Source organism: Rhodnius prolixus, unplaced genomic scaffold (genome assembly GCF_049639745.1).
Source record: "Rhodnius prolixus isolate KJV_2025 unplaced genomic scaffold, Rpr scaffold_5, whole genome shotgun sequence".
Lineage (NCBI taxonomy): Eukaryota > Metazoa > Arthropoda > Insecta > Hemiptera > Reduviidae > Rhodnius > Rhodnius prolixus.
This window is the reverse complement of record NW_027411624.1, coordinates 11,705,746-11,729,570: the sequence shown is the minus strand read 5'-3', so window position 1 is coordinate 11,729,570 and position 23,825 is coordinate 11,705,746. Positions and strand designations below refer to the sequence as shown.

At 34.0% G+C, this 23,825-nt stretch overlaps 1 protein-coding gene and 1 long non-coding RNA gene across 2 annotated transcripts in view; one reads left to right on the top strand and one right to left on the bottom strand.

Moving 5' to 3' along the window:
- The window catches only part of Cda5 (Chitin deacetylase-like 5), a 192,760-nt gene that overhangs the window by 46,996 nt on the left and 121,939 nt on the right, over positions 1 to 23,825 (bottom strand). The gene's annotated exons all lie outside the window — the stretch shown is intronic.
- LOC141458239 (uncharacterized) lies at positions 1,299 to 15,795 on the top strand. The gene is made up of 3 exons (XR_012460829.1): positions 1,299 to 1,473; positions 9,579 to 9,779; positions 15,084 to 15,795. It is a non-coding gene; the product is annotated as an uncharacterized lncRNA (long non-coding RNA).

Here is a 23,825-nt window from a genome sequence, read left to right as displayed (position 1 = left end):
CTGTCTGAAAAAGGTACTCTAGATGGAGGCTTAAAACAGGGACAACTGGAGGAACAGTCTTTTACGCTTAGAGACAAACTTTCTTTGAAAAAAAAAAAAAGAAGTCTTTACAAATATAAAAACAGCCATAGATTAGGCAGTATTCTTCATATTTCTAGTTAGTTCTGGACTGTACCGTCAAAGCATAAAATCCAAGCTATGGAGCGGAAGGTACGAAAGAAAGATAGAGGAATAAATATAAGGTACATGAAGGTAACTCTAGACCTTACAAGTCAAAAGCCCTGTGGAAAGAACGTTGCAACCAACCAGTTAAATTTGTTTTGGCGACGTACCATGAACTCAGGATATAACAAAGTTATAAGATTACGGTAACAGGTACAGGTAAAGTAAGTAACTACCTATTAGGCCCCACAACAGCCGAGTGGTTATAGGCTAGACCCGCAAAGAAAAGATGTATTGCTGGTTAGTAGGTTCAATTCCAGGTTTAGGCTTTGGATGCTATTTAATGGTTAATAAAAGAACTTAATAGCAAAGTTAGTTTGTTAATTGCCTCTGTTACTTGGCAGTTGGACGTAAAGTTCACCCGAAAAAATATGCATTACTCTACTTTTAGTACTTTTAATCGCCTATTTTTTCAGGCAGGTATTATTGTCCAACTGCCAAATTAGGAATTTTACTGGGGGATATCCTGCTTACTTCATCCCGTCTGATTTGGACTACATATGAATGACGACAGATCTTTATTTGGAAACGTTCAGGTAGCACTCGTCACCATAAAACTCGAAAATTTAAATAAAATTAAGGTCCAAGACCCTAAACAAAATTTGAACCTTTCGTTTGATTTGATTATTGCAAATTTTGTATTATATTAGCACAATACTTCATCTAATAATTACTAAATGCACTTTGCACAGAGTTCGTTCAACTATATTCGATAAAAACTTGGCATTTAAAAATGAGAGAGAAATATTATGTAATATTTAAAACTTAGATGTAACTTTGTTTGAAACTTCGCTGGAAGAACTGTGCAAAAGCTTCTTGATAGAAAACAAAATCCTTGTATATCAAAGTTTTCACAATATCAGGTTTGTAATGTAATTGAATGTTAATTTTGCAAAAAAAATATACGTATAATTTGGTTGCGTAAACAATAAGTCGGATTAGGAAGAATATCTAATCGACCTTTATTCACATTCAAATTTAAATCTATCTAATCGATTCTGTTGTTTAAATTAATAATACATATTTCGTTACAGAGTTTATTTAGGAGGCATTTTCTTTTATTTTCTAATATTTTTTTTTCTCCAGATAATTTAAAAAAATACTGCGTCCTTCCAAAATGAACAGGAAGTCGAATTTTCATGGAATATAAAGTGAACTGTTCATCAAAAAGTTCCTAATATCCTGAATCAAAAGAACCATATTTAAAAGATGTTGATGCGCCTTAAATAAACAAACTAAAAACAAAGAAATGTAAGTTCCTCTACAATTTCTTAATATAATAAACGATTTTTTGTTAATTCAATTTTATTTATGTGATATTGTTCTATAAAAATTTAAGTGCATTGTTGTGTACCCAATGGGTAACATTTAAACTTCGCGATTTATATCATCGAACAGTACACTAGTTGCAGAAATATATAACTGTACAGTTTAAATGTCAAATATTTGTTCCATTTTATTAGCAATATTTTCCGTTATTTACTCTGATATCTGATCGTTTTATTTTACAAACGGCAAATAATAATTCGCTATTTCACAGCTATTGGCCAATCAGGTGTGAAATGTGGAACTCTAATACAGCACAGTATTCTCATTATATTAGCTCATTGTTTCGTCACAGCGATCATAATCATTGTCTACTTACTGATGAAGAAGTTAACGAGCTTAACTCAATAATTCTTAACCTAGGTTTAGGTAGTGCTTTTTTTCCAGTAGAAAGCACAAATACATTCCTATTTCAATACTAAATTTAAAGATAGAAATCTAAAGTGGAATCTTTTCCCAAAAAGTGATAGGCGATTCAGGGTAAGAATAGAACAAACGAAAACAAAGTGGAAGGTATCTTCCTTAACCCAGGTACTGCAGATTATGTACGTACTACTGCTGGTCTTGGGAATTGTGTAGGGTTTGTGATTCGAGGTTCAGCAGTTCACCTCTCAGCTTATACATCCTCCGTACGGTAGCGATATCGTTTTGTGCTTCTACCAGTCAGTCCTGCACACCTAAACCCCCCCGCAATGAAGGAGCTTGTAAATAGTATACCGGTGGAAAGCCTGCACACTTTCATTCTGCTTTAAGAGAAAAATTTTCTTGAAATGAGAAATTACAGAAGAAGATTCTCTGGTTCCTACCAGGCAGAATTCAGTATAACTGAAATCTGCGTAGCCAACTCACTCCACAACAATATGCGCGGTACCCTCGACTGGCCTATACGTAACATTTTTATTAACGATAGGCTATTTATCCTAAAGTGTAAAAAAAGAGATGCGTTCAAGATGCCAGTACGTTGATCCAATAATCTGTCCTAAAGAGAATTGGGTTTCTTGGCTCCAGCTATCACCAAATATTATGTTAGGCGCCACGATAGCCGAGAGGTTTTAGGCTAGACCCGCAGAGCTAAGAGGTATTGTTGGTTTAGTAGGTTCGATTCCGTAATATGAAAAATTTAAAGTAATGTATGTCAGGCGGTTATAGGCTAGACCCGCACAGCTAAGATGCATTGTTGGTTTAGTGGTTCGGTTCTACAGGTCTAGGCCTTGGATTTTATTTAATATGAGAACTTTATAGTTAAGTTTATTTGCTAATCGCCTCTGTCCGCTACATCTAAATTTATGTAGTTGAACGTAAAGTCCACCTCGAAAAAATAGGCATTACTTTACTTTTTTAAATATTACATATACAGGGTGTTCATTTTAAGACGGCTCAAATGCATTTCATGCTTAAGCGGTTGATCTGAGCAAAAAATGGTAGAGGAAAAATTTGTTGCCCGTCACCTATAGTTTCAGAATATTTGGCTTGATTTTAGATTCCTGCCCGCATACGCGGCTGACGCGCGACCAAAAGTGAGGGTTCGCAGTATTAATAAATACCAAATTTTGAAATGGCCTAGCACCTTTAATTTTGAAGATATCGAATTGCATTTTCCGGTTTCTTTCATAACTTTTTATACTCTTTAAAACTGTGTATATGAAAATGGGGGTCAACTGCTAACCCTCACTTTTGGTCGCGCGTCAGTCTCGTATGCGGGCAGGAATCTGAAATCAAGTCACATATTCTGTAACTAGAGGTGACGGACAACAAATTTTTCCTCTACCATTTTTTGCTCAGATTAACCGTTTAAACATGAAATGCATTTGAGCCGTTTTAAAATGAACACCCTGTATATGCATATTGATCTTAGCCTAAAGTAAGTAAAAATATCATCAGAAATATGTACCAGTAAGGATGTTAAGTAATGAACAATAACCGAATTATTTACTAATAATTACAAGATTTGCTGTTATTCAAGCAAATCAACTAAGAAATCATGTTACGTCAAAGTAGTGACGGTTACAGCAATATCTTTTTAAAACTGGATTGCTCAAGTTTCTTCGGTCTATTTATAATTAATTTTTTATTTTGAGGTAACTCTAAGAGAATTTATTGGCCAAAAGTATTTAGGTATTTTTATTTGTAATATTTGCTAATTAGTTAATTATGATTAATACTTAATTATAAGTAATGCATCTTATTATTAGATATCTTCATTTTAGCACATAATTATTAATGTACTTTTATCCAAAAATGAAAGATGGATGCTTTAAGATCCATCAAGTCAACCATTTTCCCGGGAAATGAGCCGAAATAAAAGTTTTTATTTATTTATTTATCAGTAATTTTGAATTAGTTTTCAAATGCGAAAGAAATTTTGAGGTCGACTGAAGAGGGTGACGCGTGAGTTGATAAGTTTTCTTAGATCTGATAATTGGAAGTAGTGAATTCGATAAAAGTGGAATGCTGAGTTTAACCCCACAAACAACGAGTTTTAATTTTCGCAAAAAAAGATACTTTTTGAAAACTGGAAAAGAATTGTTGACCCCATACAATGAGATTATACAATAATACGTGCTTTTTTTCTTGTTTTCAATAAAATAACTTCTGAGAGTTAATTAATTTATATAACGTACATAATAATAGTATTGTAGAAGTTAGAAAAACAAAGGTTATATAAGGCTAGAAAAATAGATAAGTAAAACTAGTTCATCAGGGTTATCCTGTACTTTTGTCTAGATCACATAGAGAACGTCTCTTCTATAAATTAGTATATACCAGAAGTGCCACTGCCTCACTTATATTGTGCTCGCTACAAGATTTCGAAAAGTTACAAAGGAAAAAGATTTGAAATATATTGATGAACTCATTTTGAGCAGGTTCAATGTTGTCACCACGGCAACAGGCAGGAAATCGCTAAATATTTAAATCTTGCTACCATCTCAGGTACTTTCTGGTACCAAAAATAATTTTTAGCAAATGGGTATCGGGAACAAGAAGTTCCAATGTTCTAAAATCAAGGGTCTTCCGCAGTGGAACAGTTTCACATGTTGTTAGAATATTAACCATTTATGGAAAGTACCAGTACCTTTTGAAACAATACCTATTTCATAGAAATATCACAACAATCCGTGACCATACTTTTATGGTTGGGGCTATAATAAAATTGAGCTTCATTAAATTTATATTATAACCAGTTTTTTATGAAAACAATAGCCTTGTTGTAATAATGTCAAATTACTAGTTCTGTATGCGCGCGCATGATAAAATAATCTAAAAACAAAGTAGTATGTTACCGCATAGTCTATGGTTTCTTTATTTATTCAATTATCTGGCTGAAATTGAAATTATGCAAGCTCTGGCTGATCATTATAGTCAATTTCATTTCAGATTATAGTAATGGCTTTTCATTTAATTTTTATTATTATTAAATTTTCGTAATTTTGTAATTAAGTAGCACTATCGCATAAATTCTATGAAAGAATTGAAATAAACTCCTACGTACTACAAGTCTCAACAATATCACTTGTGTCTTAGGATTTTGGAATAAAACAACTAGGACCTTTAAGAGACCAGATCTTAAAGACCTACAACATCCGACTCCAGAAAACTGCCATCAAATCTGTATAAAGTAAAGTAAAGTAATCGCCTATTTTTTTCAGGCGAGGCTTAACGTCCAACTACCAATTAGGTGTCGTGGACGGAGGCGACTAGCAAACATACTTTACTGTAAATTTCTTTTGTTAACCATTAAATAAAAATCCAAGGCCTAAGACCGGGAGAATCGAACCCAGTACCACAATACATATTAGCTTCGCAGGTCTCGCCTCCTCTAACCGCTCGGCGCCTTCAAATCTGTATATGCATTCTTTAAAGCTAACCGCGACTAGAAATACGTGCACCAAAAAACTGAACGCCATCAGCAGCTTCATGGTGGAGAGAAGTACCTAAATAAGCCAATCTAATTATTGCTGATTACCAGCAATTTTTCCAGCATCCAACTAGAAAGTCATCATTTTAAATATATTGTAATTTATTAATTATTTAAATGATAATTACGCTCACAAAAAAACAAAAAACAAAAAAAATGCAGAAAGGCCCTTAAAGTTCAAGATATATATTATCTTGGATGTGATAATTATTTATTATTCTTAATTAAGAAAACCGAAGACAGTGAATTGCAATTTTTTGACTTAAAAAATACAACCAAAAAACAAAGTTCTTTCCTACTTATTATGGCAGACACAAAACTTGTAATGTGAAAGTGATATCTTTGTTCTAACGAATATTTATCTTGTTGTTAAGAGTCACGTTAGAAAAGAAATACTAGTATCACTCATTTCTTACACACCAACACAAATACTGGAACAGTTACTGGAATACATAACAGGGTATATACTCGTATATCTCTCTGTAACTGGAGAATTCGAACTTTCTGACCAATTAGAGATTGTTTTTCTACTAACAATGCGAAAAAAAAAAAATATAAACAAAACAGGAACCCAACGTCTCGCAAAAGATTGGCCCATGAATTATTAGATGAAGAAACTTGCAGCTTTTAGAATTGTCTATAGTAATTCGATATCCATTGCAATAATAAGTAGAGAATTAAACTATGGTAATAGGAATGGTATTAGTAAGTTTTATTTTCAACAGCTTAGTAAGGAAAGAATTAATTGGCTTGTCACATTTAAGATTTCGGGTATTGACCAGTTTTCTGGTCTCCTGAGTCCCGATAAGCAGTATTTAGAAAAATTATCTGCCAGTGCCTGTATGTGAACAATCAAGCACAAAAAGGAAACCCACAGATAGCTTAATCGTTAATTTTCATTTGGGTTTTCCAACTGGAAGTCACACTTTACCAAGGGGGTTTTCGTGTATCCTTGAGTTTAAATCCTGTGGCTGAAATATATAGATCTACTTATAGCATTACTGGAATTCCAAATTTGGTAGAAACAGATTAACAGAAATTGCAAGAAAAACAGTATTTTGTTTTGTTTTTCGGATATTTGTAAATTGCGGATCGAGTTTCTGTATGGGAGCCACTACTTCTTTGGAAACCATAATGGTAGAAGTTTACCTAGTAATGTAAAGATTAGCACTGAACTGTTGAAGGCATGGTGGCTAGATGAGTTAAAGTTAGGCATAGAGTTTAGGAGGTAAAGGCTGAAAAATGTAATGCCCAGAATATGTTAGATCATTCTGGATGCTATAGGAAAAAAAAAAAAAAAAATGAACACCAGAGTATTGAAGGGGCTAAGTAAACCAGAAAGGAGGACACCAAGAATATCCAGGGTGGTAACAGGAAGTAAAGGAGATGCAGCATTTCGAAAGATGCTGTGAGCAATTTGTTATTGGCCTGTACCAAGTGTAAATCTGGAGGCTAGAGATGGAGATGTAACCGTGAAAAAGGCTAGATCAAAATTGACTGGAACTACCCATTTTTTGGTTCGGATTCCACAGATAAAAGATCAGGACATCCTTAGAATGGAAGATGCTCCAAGAGTCCGAGAAATATTGGGACTGAAATGAGATGCTTTCTACAGCAGGCCCTCTTGTGGCCTATGTGTTACTTCCAAATTGAGGTCCCCAATTCTAGATCAGATTGGAGTCACTACCAGAACGCAGAAGAAAACCTTCTAAGAGAGCAATAATTACATAAATATAAATTAATTATGTTGTAAAAAGTAAAGTAATCGCTTATTTTTTCAGGCGGAGGCTTAACGTCCAACTACCAGGTGTTGTGGACGGAGGCGGAAGCTCATAATACTTTACTAATAAACCATTTTATTCTAACAAATAAAAAATAGTCATACGCGGGATTCGAACTGGGGATCTCCCAATTACAAAGCCACGCACTTGACCACTAGACCAACACCAGCCCCAAATTATGTTGTTAAATTCTGTAATATTATTCTTAACAAAACTAAACTAAAACGACTTCATTTCTGCGGTAATATGTGGTTTGTGAGGCAAGATTTGGTTATTGGGTAATGGATAGAATTTTATGCATATATCTATTTCCACACTAATTAAAAATTCATCTGTTTTTTTTACTAAACGTCCAACTGTCATCGTTTATCTTTTTTTGGAATGAAATATTCCTTACTGTAATATGACAAATTTCAACATGGCGTAAAGATATGTTGGAAGAAATAGTACGATAGAATTTCAATTATAAAAATACAGTTAGCCACACAATTGCTTCATAATTTGCTCTGATAAGTTTGTGCAAAGTTATATATGTTTTCATTTTTATATGTTGGTTACATAAAACATAAGGTAGCAGTAAAAATTTTATTGAATTTTAAAAATGGCATTTCTTTGGATTTTTTTTAAAGAAATAGGCAACTGCCAGAACGCAACATCAATCATTCAATTGATTAAAAAATAAGAAAACAACAGCGTGAATATTGGCATACTTGGCAAAATTTTGAAAATTATCCTAAACTAAAGAACATCAATTTGAGAAAATTGCAGAAAACTGAGAATATAATTCAGTTTAATAGTTTTTTTTTCCTTGAAATTCTGAATTTTGGCTCCTAAATTGAATTTTATTAATACGAGTATTAATGACAGGAAGTCAATGTACTGAAATTATTATTTAGAGGAGTACGAGCTTCTTCTTTCAAAGTACCTTCCCCCCCTCAAAATGAATGTAAACGGGAAAGTATTTTTTAAAAAAATGATACTTATAAACGTGGATTATGTAGAAAAAGTTTAATCATTTCAATCATTAGAGCCAATTTCAAAGGAAATGCTCCTTAAAACCGCTAATGGCTGATTTTTTTTCCCACATTGTACTTACAGCTAACATACATACTAAACGCTGAATAAATGGATAAAATTTTTCATGAATAAATCTCATCAAAATTTCAGCTATTCTAGAGAGTAAAGTATTTTTTATTTATTTTATTTTTTTGGCGCATCAACAGCTGAGGTTATTAGCGCCCGGAGCTTTTTCCAGTGCACTGCCGGCCTCCGGACAGTGTTCTCTCGTTACAGGCAACACTGTCCATCACCGGACAGTGGGCTGTAAGAAGCTCCTAGGAAGAGAAAATCTAAGGGTCAGCTGCTGGATTCGAACCCGGGACCTCCGCGTGGGAGTCCAGTATGCTAACCTCATAGCTAATCCCTTCCCTAGAGTAAAGTAATCACCTATTTTTTTCAGGCGGGGCTTAACGTCCAACTACCAATTAGGTGTCGTGGACGGAGGCGACTAGCAAACATACTTAATGTTAATTCCTTTAATTAACTATTAAATAAAATCCAAGGCCTAAGTCCGGGAATCGAACCTAGTACCACAATACATATTAGCTTCGCAGGGTCTCGCCTCTAACCGCTCGGCTACCATGGCGCCCTATTCTAGGGAGATTGCATAATAAAATTTCCTGGATAAATTAATCTTATTATGTATTTGTAATTAACATTTAGCTGGTATGTAGTAGTATTGTAGATAAGATTTTAATCTTCATCTTATCTTTAGAAATAACGAGATTGTTTACAACCGAGTATTGTTGTTTTACCAACATCATTTTAACCTTGTAGAGAGTGTTGTGAACAGCATACTTAAACAGTTGCATAGTAACATCATTTGATAAACTGTCATTTAGACTCCCCATTATTTGTTCAATTGACACGAATTTTTTTTGGCCACAATTAAGTGTAATTTTTATTTAGTTTTCCTAATTCCCATTGAATCCAGAAATCTATCCTACGCAATCTATTGATAAATTTTTGTAAACATATTTACATTCTTTATCTCACTTTTTTTTAAAAGAGACAATTCGAACGACTCAGCTATCCTAGAATCACTCTTAATTAATTTAGAAAAAAAATTTAGGATCATTTTTTTGGGGTAAATTTTGATAAAACCAACTTTTTTTAAAAAAATGTTAAACTTTCTCGTTTAAATTTTGATAAAGAAAGCATGGTTTCAAAGCATGAATTCGAGTCAGCTGAGGAATCAGACTTACTGGTTAGTCCTCTTTCTTTTCTTTTGATCGATAATACCAAATCGATTTCTGAAAGGAAGTTATTTTCAGGTTTGAAGAAAAGCGAGTTGGCCCGTAGTTCCATTGAATATTTCGATTAATTTCTATCGATTAGAACAATCTGATATAACCATTAATACTTAAATATATATTAATTAATTCTATAAATAATAAATTTACATCTTCTACTGACTTAATATCAACTTTTATACTGGATTAAGAAGAACCGACCACGTCAGTAAATCATTCCAGGTATTTATGTAACAATTTTTAATCGTGTACTAGTATTTATTGTATTTAAGTTGTTGCATGGCTCACATTTATAAAACACGTGCGCGCAAGATTTGCAATAATGGTAGTTACTTTAAAAGGAATGGAATGGTACAGATAAACTGAGGCTGGAAGATGTAATCATTTAGATTTATGGCTTATAATGCACAACGGGCTTCGTCAAATTAAATTGTTTTGTTTTCCACCCTGAATGAATTATTTAAATGATAATTGTTTAGAAATAATTAATAGATTCTCTTGACAACAAAAGATCAAGATATTTGCCGCCTACTGTAGACATTTATTATTAAAATTATTCTTAAACTAAGAAGTTGAAGATTTTTTTTAAAAGTTGGTATATTTAACAGAGTGTCTTTAAATCAGTCATAAAGTACGGCAACCAGCAATACACGCGATCATTTCATGTTTGCCTAAATCATATAAATGTAATGACGTATTTCCTTTATCATAAACTTGGTGTGAACACAATAATACGACTCTCTGTTACGTAATTAAAACTTACTAAAATATTAGAGTTTGTAAATGATCAGATAGTTGCTTTCAATTTTATATATTATTATAAAAAGATTCTGCTGCAGAAGTAAATAATTCGTATTTACTTAGTTTTTCATCCGACACTAGTTTTACTGTATATCTACTCCTGAAAATAAATTCTCGAATTAGTGCTGCACGAGACCGAGACGAGGCGAGACTTAATACAAATCTCGCCTCGGTCTCGTATGACAAGTGTCTCGTCTCGGTCTCGTCGAGATATCTCGGTTTTTGATTTTTTTTTAAATATTAAAAATGAAAAAAAAAATGAACCCAACTTCTGAGGTAATCAAAATGAATAAAAAAACGACGAGATGTATATAATGTCTCGGTCTCGGTTGCTCAAGTCTCGTCTTGAGATTTGTCTCGATTCTCGTGCAGCATTATTTCGAATCCTTTTCCCACCGCAGTGGACATCTTCTAAGTGTCCTTTTATTGGTAATTGGAAGTATAGAAATCGAGATATTATTTTTTCTTATTCAAGTTTTCCCTTAATTTGAGGATATCATTTTACTGTTACGGATAAGAACATTATTATTATTCAATTTATTAATATGCTGTACCAATATTGGATAGAAAAGATGAGCTAGCACCAAGAGCACCTTGAAATAAGATAAAATGTAGTTCAAATTTGGAAAAATCATCGCCGAATTTTCTCCTTCCTGGCAACATCATCATGTAAAAGTTTTATACTCATAATAATTTTGAAGAGAGCTTGAATAATCCTAAATTATTAGAAAAAAAATAAAATTGGATTGCACGGATTTTTAGAGCTTAGTGTCCATTCAGCTTCATAATGGCGGTCAGTGATAGAGCATAAAGGAGGATAGTGATCAAACTATGTTTGATAGTTAATATCTCTATCATCTCTTAACATCTTTTTTTGGTAAATATTGGGCAACCTTTAGGGCATTCAGCTATCCTCAAAGATTGCTTAATTAGTGAGTGTGTAGGGTATACGATGTTCAAATTATCTTTCAGAAAACTGTACTCGCAGATTGTCACAGTACTAATATATGTTAGAAGATTGGTAAGTGGATAAAATTCTCTAAATAATAAACCTAATATCTCTGAAGGAGCCAAGAAAGACAGTTACTTATTAAAAAAAAGAGACTACAAGCGATAAACATCGAAATTAATTAATCCAACTAAATGACAACATACAAATAATTACTCTGATGCAATTACATTTCATACATAATTCATACTAGAATTTAATAAGTATGAAATTGCCAAACTAAGTCTTCATACTGTTTTACGCAACTTTATGAAAGTTACAATTATCCTGGAATATATCCTGTAAGTATAAACTAGTTTGAATCCTCTTACTATTATATTCAAGGTTTCATATCATAATTTTTTCCCAAAAAGTTCTTTATTTATTTGCTAAATACAATCTACAGAATCTAAAGCTCTCAACTTCCTTTTTTTTACTTGGAAACTTTAAATTTGGGTAATTTGTAATTAATCTCTTGAAGACAGACTCCTAAGGACTATATAATTCACATTTATAGAAGATTTTTGCTTAATTATTAGTTTTACTTGTCAAAACATCTTTATTTTTTTGCCTCAAGTTGACTTTCTGACCTTTTTTTTTCCAAAAACCGAGTGACGGCCTTAACCAGCTGTCTAAAATGTTCATCTGTCTTTAATTTAACAGCAATCATACTTTATTACATGTTATCTGTTTGAATATTTGGCCTTTTTATTAGTGTATAAAAATGTCGTGAATGTATGAAGATGCATCATTCTATCAGATAAGAGGGTGGGAGAAATCTTTGTAGTGAAAATGCCATAGCTGTTGCTTCAGAGCAGAGATATTTATGCACTTTCAAAAAAAATTATAGGAAAGGAATCCACATTAACTTCTGCACGCTCCTAACCAGCAACATGTGCGGATAATTAGAGGATAGCGAGAATAACAAAGAAAAAATTATTATTATTCGAGATGCCCTACGGCACAGAATCTAGATCCCTAACCTACCTAATAGGAAACCTTAACTCTCACATTGTATCTTTAGACTGGTTTATCTTGAATCTACCATTGCTCTTTATACTAGTAGGTTCTTAAATCCATCAGAGACAGGTTTATAAAAAACTTGTCCCTCTGTGTTACCTCCTCCACTTCAAATACCCTCAATCTGTATTCAAATAAAGTGACTCTGGACTCTGTTACATTCTTCATCAACACATGTTGACACTCCACATGTTGAACAAGTGGCAAGCCACCAGTGGTTATGTCCAGTAATAAATTTGATGACCTCGGAATAATCCAGAGGCTTAACATTCTTTATAAAAATTCTTCGATTGAGAGCAAGAATTTAGTTGGGGCCAACTCATGACAATGTCTTGTACTTAATTAAGTTCTATACGAGACGTCACCAAAAGATGCACCAGAAGATTATTGCATTTTTAGCTAACAGTTTCAAGAGAATTACTTGTTACTAATTAAACAGAAATTGCTGAATAAAAGCAGGTATAATTCTAATGATATTACGTCACATTTGCCCGCGTATTTTTTTAAATTTATTTTTTTTAGGCAAGAAACTTTAACCTCTGACCTGGACGTAGCAAAAGGTACAATATTGGCTTCTTTTTCTTTCTTATTTCTTCGCTTTTTACTCTTTCAAAGCTTCAATATTCGTGCTGGACCTTCTCCTGCAATCCATCTTGACGAAGAAGCTTTTTTCCTAAAGCCTTATTCAAAATTCAAGTCTCAGCAGCATATAGTACACTTTTTGTACCAAGCTACTAATGTACACAGAGAAATATGCCCTCTTTCGACGCCGATAATCTCCGCGAAAAGGACGAGTTCTATTGTTTCGTCGTTATGACCACGGAAATCACCTGGATCGATGCTAAGTCCCATATATTGCGCCACTTCACACCTAGATTAGATAAGATTAGATTAGACTAGGGCGGCCTCAAGGCCTACGCCACTGCGACCCCTTTGGATCTATTGTGGCTCCCCTCACTTTAAAGCTCACCCTCCAGACCTGTCCTTTTAATCAGACTCTTAATGCTGCAGAGTGACTCTTGAGTAAAGCTCACAGGCCTTGGTTTTTCCTCCCCGAGAAGTAACATCCATAGCCACACGAGCCCCTCACACTGACACAACCCGTGCAGTGCCGTTTCCTCCTCTTCCTGACAGAACCTACAGAGGCTATCATCTGCCAGGCCCATGCGATGCATGTGTTTTCTGAGTCTGCAGTGGCCAGTTAATAGGCCTACAATCATCCTTATAGCCCCACGGCCTTGACGGATTAATTCTGCAGTCAGCCTCGGCGAATAGCCTTTAGTAAACTCCTTCGCCTGTCTCTGCCCAGTGGTGGCAAACCACCACTCCTGAGACCTACTCTGCACCCATAAGTTAATGGTCGCAGTCGTAACACACTTCGGAACCCCAAAACAGGGTTCCGGGCCAACGAAGTGTCCCGCAGAGCCTTCCCTGGCCAATAAATCTGCCGCTTCGTTTCCCTTATGTCCTGAATGACCAGGTACCCAGACCAGAAAGACCTTATTTTGGTCACTAATTTCCTTCAGGGCACCCAGACAGTCCCAAACCAGCCTTGAGTTGACCTGGGAGGAACTAATAGCTCGTAGTAATAGCCTGACTATCCGAGAAAATTACGACCTTAGAATCAATAATTCTTCGCCCGTTAATCTCGGCAGCACAGAACCTAATTGCAGCTAGCTCAGCCTGAAAAACTGTAGCTACTTTCCCTAGGCTAACCGAAAAGCTACATTTCGGCTTCACCCCGTACACTCCCGCTCCCACAACCTCCTCCATCTTGGAGCCATCAGTGTACCACATCGAATCTCCCACCACTGGGGTTCCCACTTCACACCTAAAGCCTTCTTTATTGTTAAAATAAAAATAATGAGCAAATCTCTAAAGAAAAGTACCACATAATCGTTGATACGCTGAAGAGAAATCTACTCGCATTCCATTCATATATTTAAATTTATTCATTATTTAATCATTCAAAATTTCATAAGAAATAATTGAAGGCTGTCTCCATTTTTAGTTGATGATAACTCTTAATATTTACGAATTAATGTGCTGCATTATCGCAGCAAATATTTACAGAAAAGATACGATATCACATGACTAACCCAGGAGCTTTGTAGCTTTTATTAAACAATATGATAACAAGACCGTTAGGTCCAGCTTGCAATTTAATGTGGACAAAAAATTAAAATCCAACACCTGATGCGACACCTAACGGGTCTCTGGATATTGTAAACACAACACTGACAGTCTAGACTTTGTTTAAACAGCTAACCTAGAAACGCATGAACTGTTAAGACAAATGTAATGTACACCCCTTTGAGTGGGTCAACATAAATAATAGTGTTAAAGAAATAATAATTCGAACAAAACTCTTTACAGCGTGGAAATAGTATTTAGTTACAAGGTGAAGGTGTGTTAGTGGCTTGATATGTAAATGTGCGTGTGTATTTACTTTTGTCCTTTAACGAAAACATTGAAACAAACCGAATATATAGGTCAATGGAATCAAAATAAGAAAAGTAACTTTAAAAGAATAAGTAGATAAAGAAGAAAAGATTCTGCGTACGTCACTCTTCTAACATTACGTGCTAGTTATTCATCTCGCCAAAAATAAATTGTTAATTCTACAGTAAGGTTACATAATTTTTACTACAAGTCCTTCGAAGTACGTTATTTTGAATTATTTTTTTTACATTTCTTAAAGCCTTTTTACTTTTCAGGCGAACGTATCGCGTGCTGTCAGGCTCATTTTACATTCTAAAACATACTAAAATGTAAACTTAAAGAAAAATTTTGTTTTAATAATGAAAGTGAGAAAAAAATTAACTAAAACAAGACGAAAATAGGGTTACTAACATTACGAAACCCTGGTTTAAAGAAGATAAAGAAGAAGAGGTTGTTAGACATTACTTTTTGATCATTTCTTTATTTCAATACTATTTGTGCACCACGTTCTTACTGAATTAATTTTGTTGGAAACAATATTCTATCTAAGCAAGATACCTTGTGCAAGATGTAGTATCTGTTTGGAATAAATCATCTACAGATGAAGATCAGTAATTTTACTGAATTAGGTTATGTAAGTTATTTACCATAATTATAGACTTAGATTACTCGGCTCTTACTCAAGGAATGTTAGATAAAGTTTTTGAATTAGATGAAGGAATAGAAAGAGAGAGTAAAAAATTTATCTGAATTTTGTTATTTGAATAAAAAATATTCTAAAGCTAAAATATTATTATTTTTAAATAAAAGATAACAAAGAAATGGATGTAAAAAAGCCCTAGATCAACTGGCTCGGCACAACAAACTCCGATTGGAATGGGTGCCGGGCCATGTGGGGATCAAGGGAAACGAAATAGCTGATCAGTTGGCCAGGAATGGAGCTAATACTCCCTTCACTGGTCCGGAACCAATCCTGGGGATCACTAGGGGTGCAGTTCGTGAGGCTCTCGGAGACTGGATCTGGAGAGAACACGAAAAGTACTGGGTGATGCTTCCAGGGGTCAAACACAGCAAGAGGGTTATGCTCTTGTTGTGCAAACAAAGAACTAAAGTGACTCTAGGTTTAGGCAGGAATCAGATTACTCTGATTACAGGCCTACTCACGGGGCACGGAAGGTTCAGAAAGCACCTGCACAAGATAGAGCTTATTAGCTCGGAACCTTTGTGCAGATTGTGCCAGGAAGAGGAGGAAACGGCCTCTCACCTGTTTTTCGATTGCGCTGCAATTGAGAGACTGCGCTATGACATCTTTGGAACCTTGAGGCCAAAGGAGATAACAGCGCAGAAGGAACTAGTAGGGAAAGCTCTCGACCTTCTTAGGAGGGGAGGTTTCACCTACTAGGTTTAAGGGGAAGGCACAATAAGCCTCGTGTGGCTGCAGTGCCGTGGGGATAGGGTCCCGCCCCGTCTTTTCAAAATCTAAAAAAATCTAAGAAATGGAATCCCTGGATTATGGCTGAAATGGTTCAAGTGATACACTGTAGATTTGCTTGTCTCCAGAAGGATCTGGAGAAGAAAGTAGCAGAGCTATTTGTCTGTAGAGCTACTACCACTGTAGAGGACAACTCTGTAGAGGATACACTTAGAATCTTTCGTGAATTTGTAGTTTCACAATTGGGAAATTCAAAAGTTAGAAAAAGTGGATGTGAAAGGTTTAATGGGTTAAGGCCAGGAGAATAATGAGAAGATGCCGAAGAATCAGAGGATATAAGGAAGCCAACACACCCCCAGCTTGGGAAACTCAATCGCATTCAGGCATTGCATTCGCTCGCTAAGGATTCATTCTTATACTCTCTTAACGGACGTTACTCTACTCGTCATTCAGTTCGGCAAATCTTTTAGAAATAGTTACCACAAGTTTAGTTATTGTAATTTACTTTTAGTAAATTTGATCTTTAATTCCATTTGGCCCTTCAGCCTTCTTAATCAAATCCGCTCGTGCTTATAAATTAAAAGCTACTTAAATCTTCTTTACGTCTCTGTACAGATCGACATCAACCTCACCTACAGCTAACAACACAACTTCAATCATCAACTTACAAATGGTCTATTGGGATCCTCATCATTATCCGTAACTTAGCAATCCAATAACGAGTATCTTGGCCTGCTCAAGAATATCACTTCATTTATCCACATCCAAAGCAGTGCTTTGCGGCCAATTTCTGTAGCAAAGGGCGGCTCTGATATCGCTGCTCCAATTATCTACCAAATTTGACTCTCATCCGTCCAACTCTACAGGAACCTTTCGACCTTCTAGGTATAACTATTCTTCATTCTGAAGTTTAAACATTTAGTGAAAAGTTTTTAAATTAAATCATAAAGACGAGTATGGATTTGGCACCAGCTTGTGCCTAAATTTTAGGTTCTTTTAGTGCATTTAAGGAATAGTAACCAATCATTTACAGCTGTCAGGTTATAGTATTTGAAACTTCCACGATGTTTTAGACAATTATCACGACAATAAAAAGCTATAAATGTTCATAAAATTCTGATCTTAATTGTTTTATTAGCTCTGTGAGAAGGCTACAGGTGAAACCAATGCTAATTAAGTGGGACACAGACAAACTACCACATAACATCCTCCAGTGTTTTCGTAATCTTAAGCACAGATCCTGTTTATTGCAAAAAAACAAAATTTAGGTCAACACAATGTTGTGAATGGATTATTTATTTTGGATTCTGGTTTGAGAAGACATGGATTTATTCATAATTTATTACCAGTGAAATCTAAACATCCGGCGGAAATACGAAAGTTATATATCTAAAAAAAAAAAAACTTCGTTTCTCACCTTTCATTTATTATTCAATTTCGTAACGTTTTTCCTGATGCTTGTAATGAGACTTAGAACTTAAATTTATGCATGTAACACTTTTATTACATCAGTGATTTTAATTTAATGATAGAAAATCACTGCAACAACTTGTTTTCATTTTGCTTTTAAGATGTAGTTTAAGTATTCATTTACAATCATGTCTTAAATATCTACTCAATCTACACGCCCAAATTACAGTAGGGTCAATTACAGCAGATCTCGGCTATAATTGACCGTATTAATGTCCATTAAACTAAGATGAGTTCATCAGTGTATCGATTAAGCTCGTTATTTTCAAGTTCCTATCGATGTTCACTTATACCATTGCTGGATTGCTGATACAAAACAATTTGTTCAACACTAAGCGAGTTCTCTTAATAAGCGGATTATAATGATTAAGAATTGGGTTTCTTGGCTTCCAGCTATCACCGAATATGATGTTAGTCACCACGATAACCGAGCGGTTAGAGACGAGACCCGATAATATGTATTGTGGTACTGGTTTCGATTCCTGGTATCTAGGTCTTGGATTTTATTTAATGGTTAATTAAAGAAATTTATAGTAAAGTATGTTTGCTAGTTGCATCCACGTCACCTAATTGGTAGTTGGAGGTAAAACCCGCCTGAATAAAATGGGCAATTTCATACTTACTAACTTATTAAGTTAAATTGTTTTATGATTAATAGGAAATGATTTTGGGGAATATTGAGGTGCTGTCAATAAATTCACTAACAAATTTTGTTTATTCATACCAAAGTTTCGGGTAAATATAATTACCTTCTTCAGGGTATTGTAAAATTTGTGGAGTTTAATGTTGAGCTACATCATCGCAACTGTTTAACACTAAACTCCACAAATTTTACAATACCCTGAAGAAGGTAATTATATTTACCCGAAACTTTGGTATGAATAAACAAAATTGGTTTGTGAATTTATTGACAGCACCTCAATATTCCCCAAAATCATCAATTATCAAAACCAAAACTAGTTATGATTAATAGGGAAGTTTCTAGTACTAGTAAATTATTACGTTTTTTTATAAAAAAAACTTTTTTGCTTACCGTCAATAACCCCAAATTTTATATTGTATTTAGAGACTGGTGTGGACTTGTTGGAGGTGTTTACCCTGAGACTGCATTTCAGATATTGTCTAAAAGTTTTGAATCTACCTGAGTACCGTCTTCCTAGAATACTAGCATTGGAAGTAATTAAACGTAAAGTATTCTGGTTTGAACACTGGATCAATCTTTTTGACAAATATTCTACTGGTTTCTTCCCCTCAGTTGAGAATATGCATCTATGGAGTGGTCAGTTGCATGTTCTGTTGGATACTGTTAGGCTGGCGCATCGGGAGGAGTGTGTAGAAAAAGCCAGATCGTCGACAAAGTTTTTGTTCTATAAAAAATTAAACTTCTCGTTAAATCTTTTTTCTTTTGAGCGAGATTCCCAGGCCAACTCTTACCCATTAAAAGATCTTTGCTGGTTTTTTTTAAATTGAGAGGAGAGTTGTTGTTTTTAAACTGTACTCCTTGGGTCGAAAGGCAAATTGAACTCTGCTCTTTATGTAATTTGAAAGTTAGGGTGGATATTATGCATTTTTTGGCAGTGTGTCTCATACTGTCAGAATTTCGAACAAGGTATCTGGGTGCGTCTACCTTTTCTGAGGCTGAGATGGTCACTTTACTAAACTCTTTTAATAAAAATTTAATTATATTTGCTAGTCGTGCAAGGCAGTACCGATATTTCCTTGTCCAAGAATTTAATTATTGAATTGCTGGAATATTGCATATTTCTGTTTTTTCTTGTTTTATTTTATATCACTTCATTGCAGTTAAATTATTTTATTTTATTTTTTTGGCACTTTTTGATTTTAAGTATTCTTATCTTGTTTTATTTGTTAATAAGTATATATATATTTGATATTTTGTGTAACCCCAACCTCCGGCTGACGGAATTTATTCCAAGCCGTACATACTTTGTATTCAAGAATTTTTGTTCATTTTCTTTTCTATTTCAATAAATATTATTATTATTATTATAGGGAAGTTTCTAGTACTAGTAAATACTTGTATTTTACCAAGATTTGATTGAAAATGAGGTTGAACGTCTGAAATGTTGGATAAACTCATCAATCTATCAAGTTTGCTACCAATTATTCCGAACGATAAGAGCTAGCAACTACTTGGCTTAAGAACATAAGTTATTTCTTCGTATTGATTGAACTGCATTTTTGTTAAAACATTCTTCGGCCGTTGAACTAGGCATTTCACCAGTTTAGAATCAAATTAGATTGATTAGAATCAAATTTCTGACTGAATTACCCAATTTAATGAAAATTCGGCTGACAAAGAGGTGCCATTTAGCTAAATAGAATTTTCCGTATTCTAAAATTTCGATTATAGCGATTACAAACATGTAAATCTACGGCTTCTTTTTAAGAAATTTTTCCCCAAAATTCGATTGAGGCCACTTTTGAGATAGAATCGATGAATAGTTCTCTTTTATCCAGTTTTATTTCAAGAGAATCACGTTCATGTTTTTAAACCAAAATATTATTGTTTTTCCTTCATCTGAAATATTTATTAAAGACGCCATTACCTTTTATTCAGCTTAAATAACAAAAAAATCTTATTTATTCTGTGCAATATTATTGAATACAAAGGCAGGGTTTTATTCTATAATTCCATATCTGTTATGTTAATGGTGACCTTTTTTTACCGGTTTTGTAACATTATCTTTTTCTTTTGACTTTAAAACCTTGAACAAAAGAGAGGTAAAATTTTAGGCGGTACATTGGCATTGACCCCAGATAGAATTTTGTAATCTTTACAGAGGGATATGATCATTGAATATTTATTTAATACTAATTTTCGTAACATAATCTGAGCAAATAATCTATATCTGTGAGAAATGAGATTAAACTAGGCTAACAGGGTACGAATTTGGACCTGAGGCCTCACAATAACAACCTTTAGGTCATATCCTTGATACCCAAAATAATAATCATATAATAATAATGCAAAAGTGCAAGAGGCTAAAACTGTATATTTCGATTGCATCCCACCAGACTGAAATTTATCGATCTAAATACGGTAATTTGATACTTCACTTAACGTCCAATCGCCTAATTAGTTACCATGGACGAAAGCGGAAACAAATAATTCAATTCTCATTTTCTGATTGAACATACTAGTGATTCAGCCTTCAAGTATCTCCGCGGTTCCAATTAAACAGACTTGATGGGGACTTTTTTTTTGTTTTTGTCTTTTTTTTGGCATTGGCTTTCGCCATACAGCCAGCATCGTCTATGTATACAGCCAGCATCGTCTAAGTCAGTGGTGGGCAAACTTTTTTAATGGGGGGCCACAAAGTTTAAGAATTTCTAGAGGAGGGCCAGAATTATAGAAAAAATGCATTTTGTGTTAAAGCTTTTAATCATAATATTATAAAAACATTACAGCATTACACACTTGTGTAACTACGCGGCTAGTTTAGCTTCACCTTTAGGTTATACATCTATTATTCTACTAAGTAGAATCTACTTTATACTTCTCGACCGTCAAAACGTAATTATAGCGGGCCATATACTATCCATGTCAATGGACCCTCGGCGGGCCGGATTAAATACTTTCGCGAGCCGTACTTTCCCCATCACTGGTCTAGGTGCTTATCACTAGAATATCACTCACACTCCATTCTTACTTATAAATACATTCGCTTCACACATTCATCCCACAACTATTTACATAAACTACAACTAATGGATGGATCAGTACTCTATATTCATGCCATCCTTATAGCTTAACCGAAATTAAAATCACCGTAATTCTTCTCTAATCATTTTCTTCCATTCATTCTAATCGGCTATAACTTTTAAATACATTCATATTTCTTCGCTAGCTCTGCTATAGATTTAAGCACATAGATGTTGGTGGAGAATATTATCTCTTCGTAGCGAAATGGTGCATCTAAATACCTGTATATGTCGTCAAACATTCGTTTCCTTTCTACTACATAACGTGGACATATCATTATTATGTTTGAAATCCTCCTCCTCATTGCAATCTACGCAAAGAGGAGATGACCTTTTGTTGATCCTGTGTAGATGGGGAATTAAAATTCACATTAACTATTTATTCGGTACTTCTATAGTAAAAACTCGCATTTGAAACCCCCCAAAAAAGGAACGAGACTTATTAAAATATTTTATTGATTAAGACGATCACGATCACCATAGCATCCATGATTTGCATTCAACATTCAATATTAAAAATGGAGGAAAAACTACTACCGGGTCTCCCTTGCAATAAATATTGTAATTATCTAAATTTTTCTGTTAAAATTCTCTTTGATATCACTGAACATTTTAGAGAGAGTGTGAAAAAATCAAAGAACTTACATTTCTATAAAACCGCAATTATGGAATAGAAATTCTATAACAGTAATTTAACACTGTTAACTAAAAAAAACAGGAAATGAAATCTTTGATAAAAACTTTTGTTAAGAAACAATTACGTAAAAATAAAGCAAAGAAGAAAGTTAAGTAGATGATTAAGTTTTTAAAGGGCATGAAAGACTGCGTTTGATTTGAAGATAAATGTCATTCTCAGACATTTTAAACTGTAAACTTTGATGAGAGAAAAAAAAAACTGCACAAATATACCAAAAGTAATACTAAACCTAAAATATAAGTTTTTATTGGTTGAGAAACGTGAATTTATCTAGGATAGAAGTACTAGTAAAATTGGCCAATTTTAGAGCTTGCGCGATAAGTTTAAACACAAATTGCTCACAAATAAGTAGTTAATATAAGAGATTGCAGGGACCGGTCTTTCCTAGTTTAACAATTTGCAAAAACATTACCTGTAACTTTACAGGAATGCGATCTGTACAGAGATATTGACTGAGATCAGCGTTTCTACTAAGGAAACTGTGTTGTTAGCTGTAGATGAGATTGATGTTTATATAATGAAATCGTTTTAAGATCGATTAGTATGCAGTGTATTTAAAACTCGATATAAGTAGACGAGTAGCCTCGACAAAACTGACTTTTTAAATATTTTTAATTAACAAATAAAGTGTTTATTTCTTAATTTTTCTATATGTATTAAAAAAAATCTGAGAAAACTCCGCAATATGAATATATAGGTTTCTTGTCCGTAAATTGTTAAACTTAGGATTCAATATTGGCGAGGAATCGGTCAAATAAAAAACAACTCGTCTTTTTGCCAACGTTTCGACAAATATATTGACCTCGTCAGGGCCTGAATATTACAAATACACGAATACAAACAATTCAGTAACACAGAAAATCAGTAAAAAATCAGTAATACAAAAATAAAATAAACAAATATAATACAATAAATTCTTTATAATTATTGAAAACTTACGTGGCTATGCGGGTTGGTTGAGTTACAGAAACTAAGAGCCAGAACTGGAGAACAGGTTATATACAGATATAGCGGGACTTAATCGGGAATTTTGGTAATGACAATGGGGCAGACACAATAGAGTAATTACAATGTTCAATTTTGACAATAAAATAGATATTGGGAAATTTCTTTTAATACAAAAAGCCGGTTGTAGCAGTTGGCTAAATTCGACGTCTAAATTTTATCATTAAAAAATAAAAAGATATCTAACTTCTGTACTTGATTATTGCTGTGTTTTGTTAGATTTGCTAATCATTTGGTTATGTTATTTAAATCATAAGGGTTTTTGGTTTTTCCGGCTTTTTGTATTAAAGGAAATTTCCCAATATCTATTTTATTGTCGAAATTGAACATTGTAATTACTCTATTGTGTCTGTCCCATTGTCATTGCCAAAATTCCCGTGTAAGTCCCGCTCTATCTGTATATAACCTGTTCTCCAGTTCTGGCTCTTAGTTTCTGTAACTCAACCAACCCGCATAGCCACGTAAGTTTTCAATAATTATAAAGAATTTATTGTATTTTTATATTACTGTTTTTTTTTACTGATTTTCTGTGTTACTGAATTGTTTGTATTCGTGTATTTATAATATTCAGGCCCTGAAGAGGACAATATATTTGTCGAAACGTTTGCAAAAAGACGAGTTTGTTTCTTTATTTGAACGATTCCTCGCCAATCTTGAATCCTAAGTTTAAACTTTGCAATATTATAG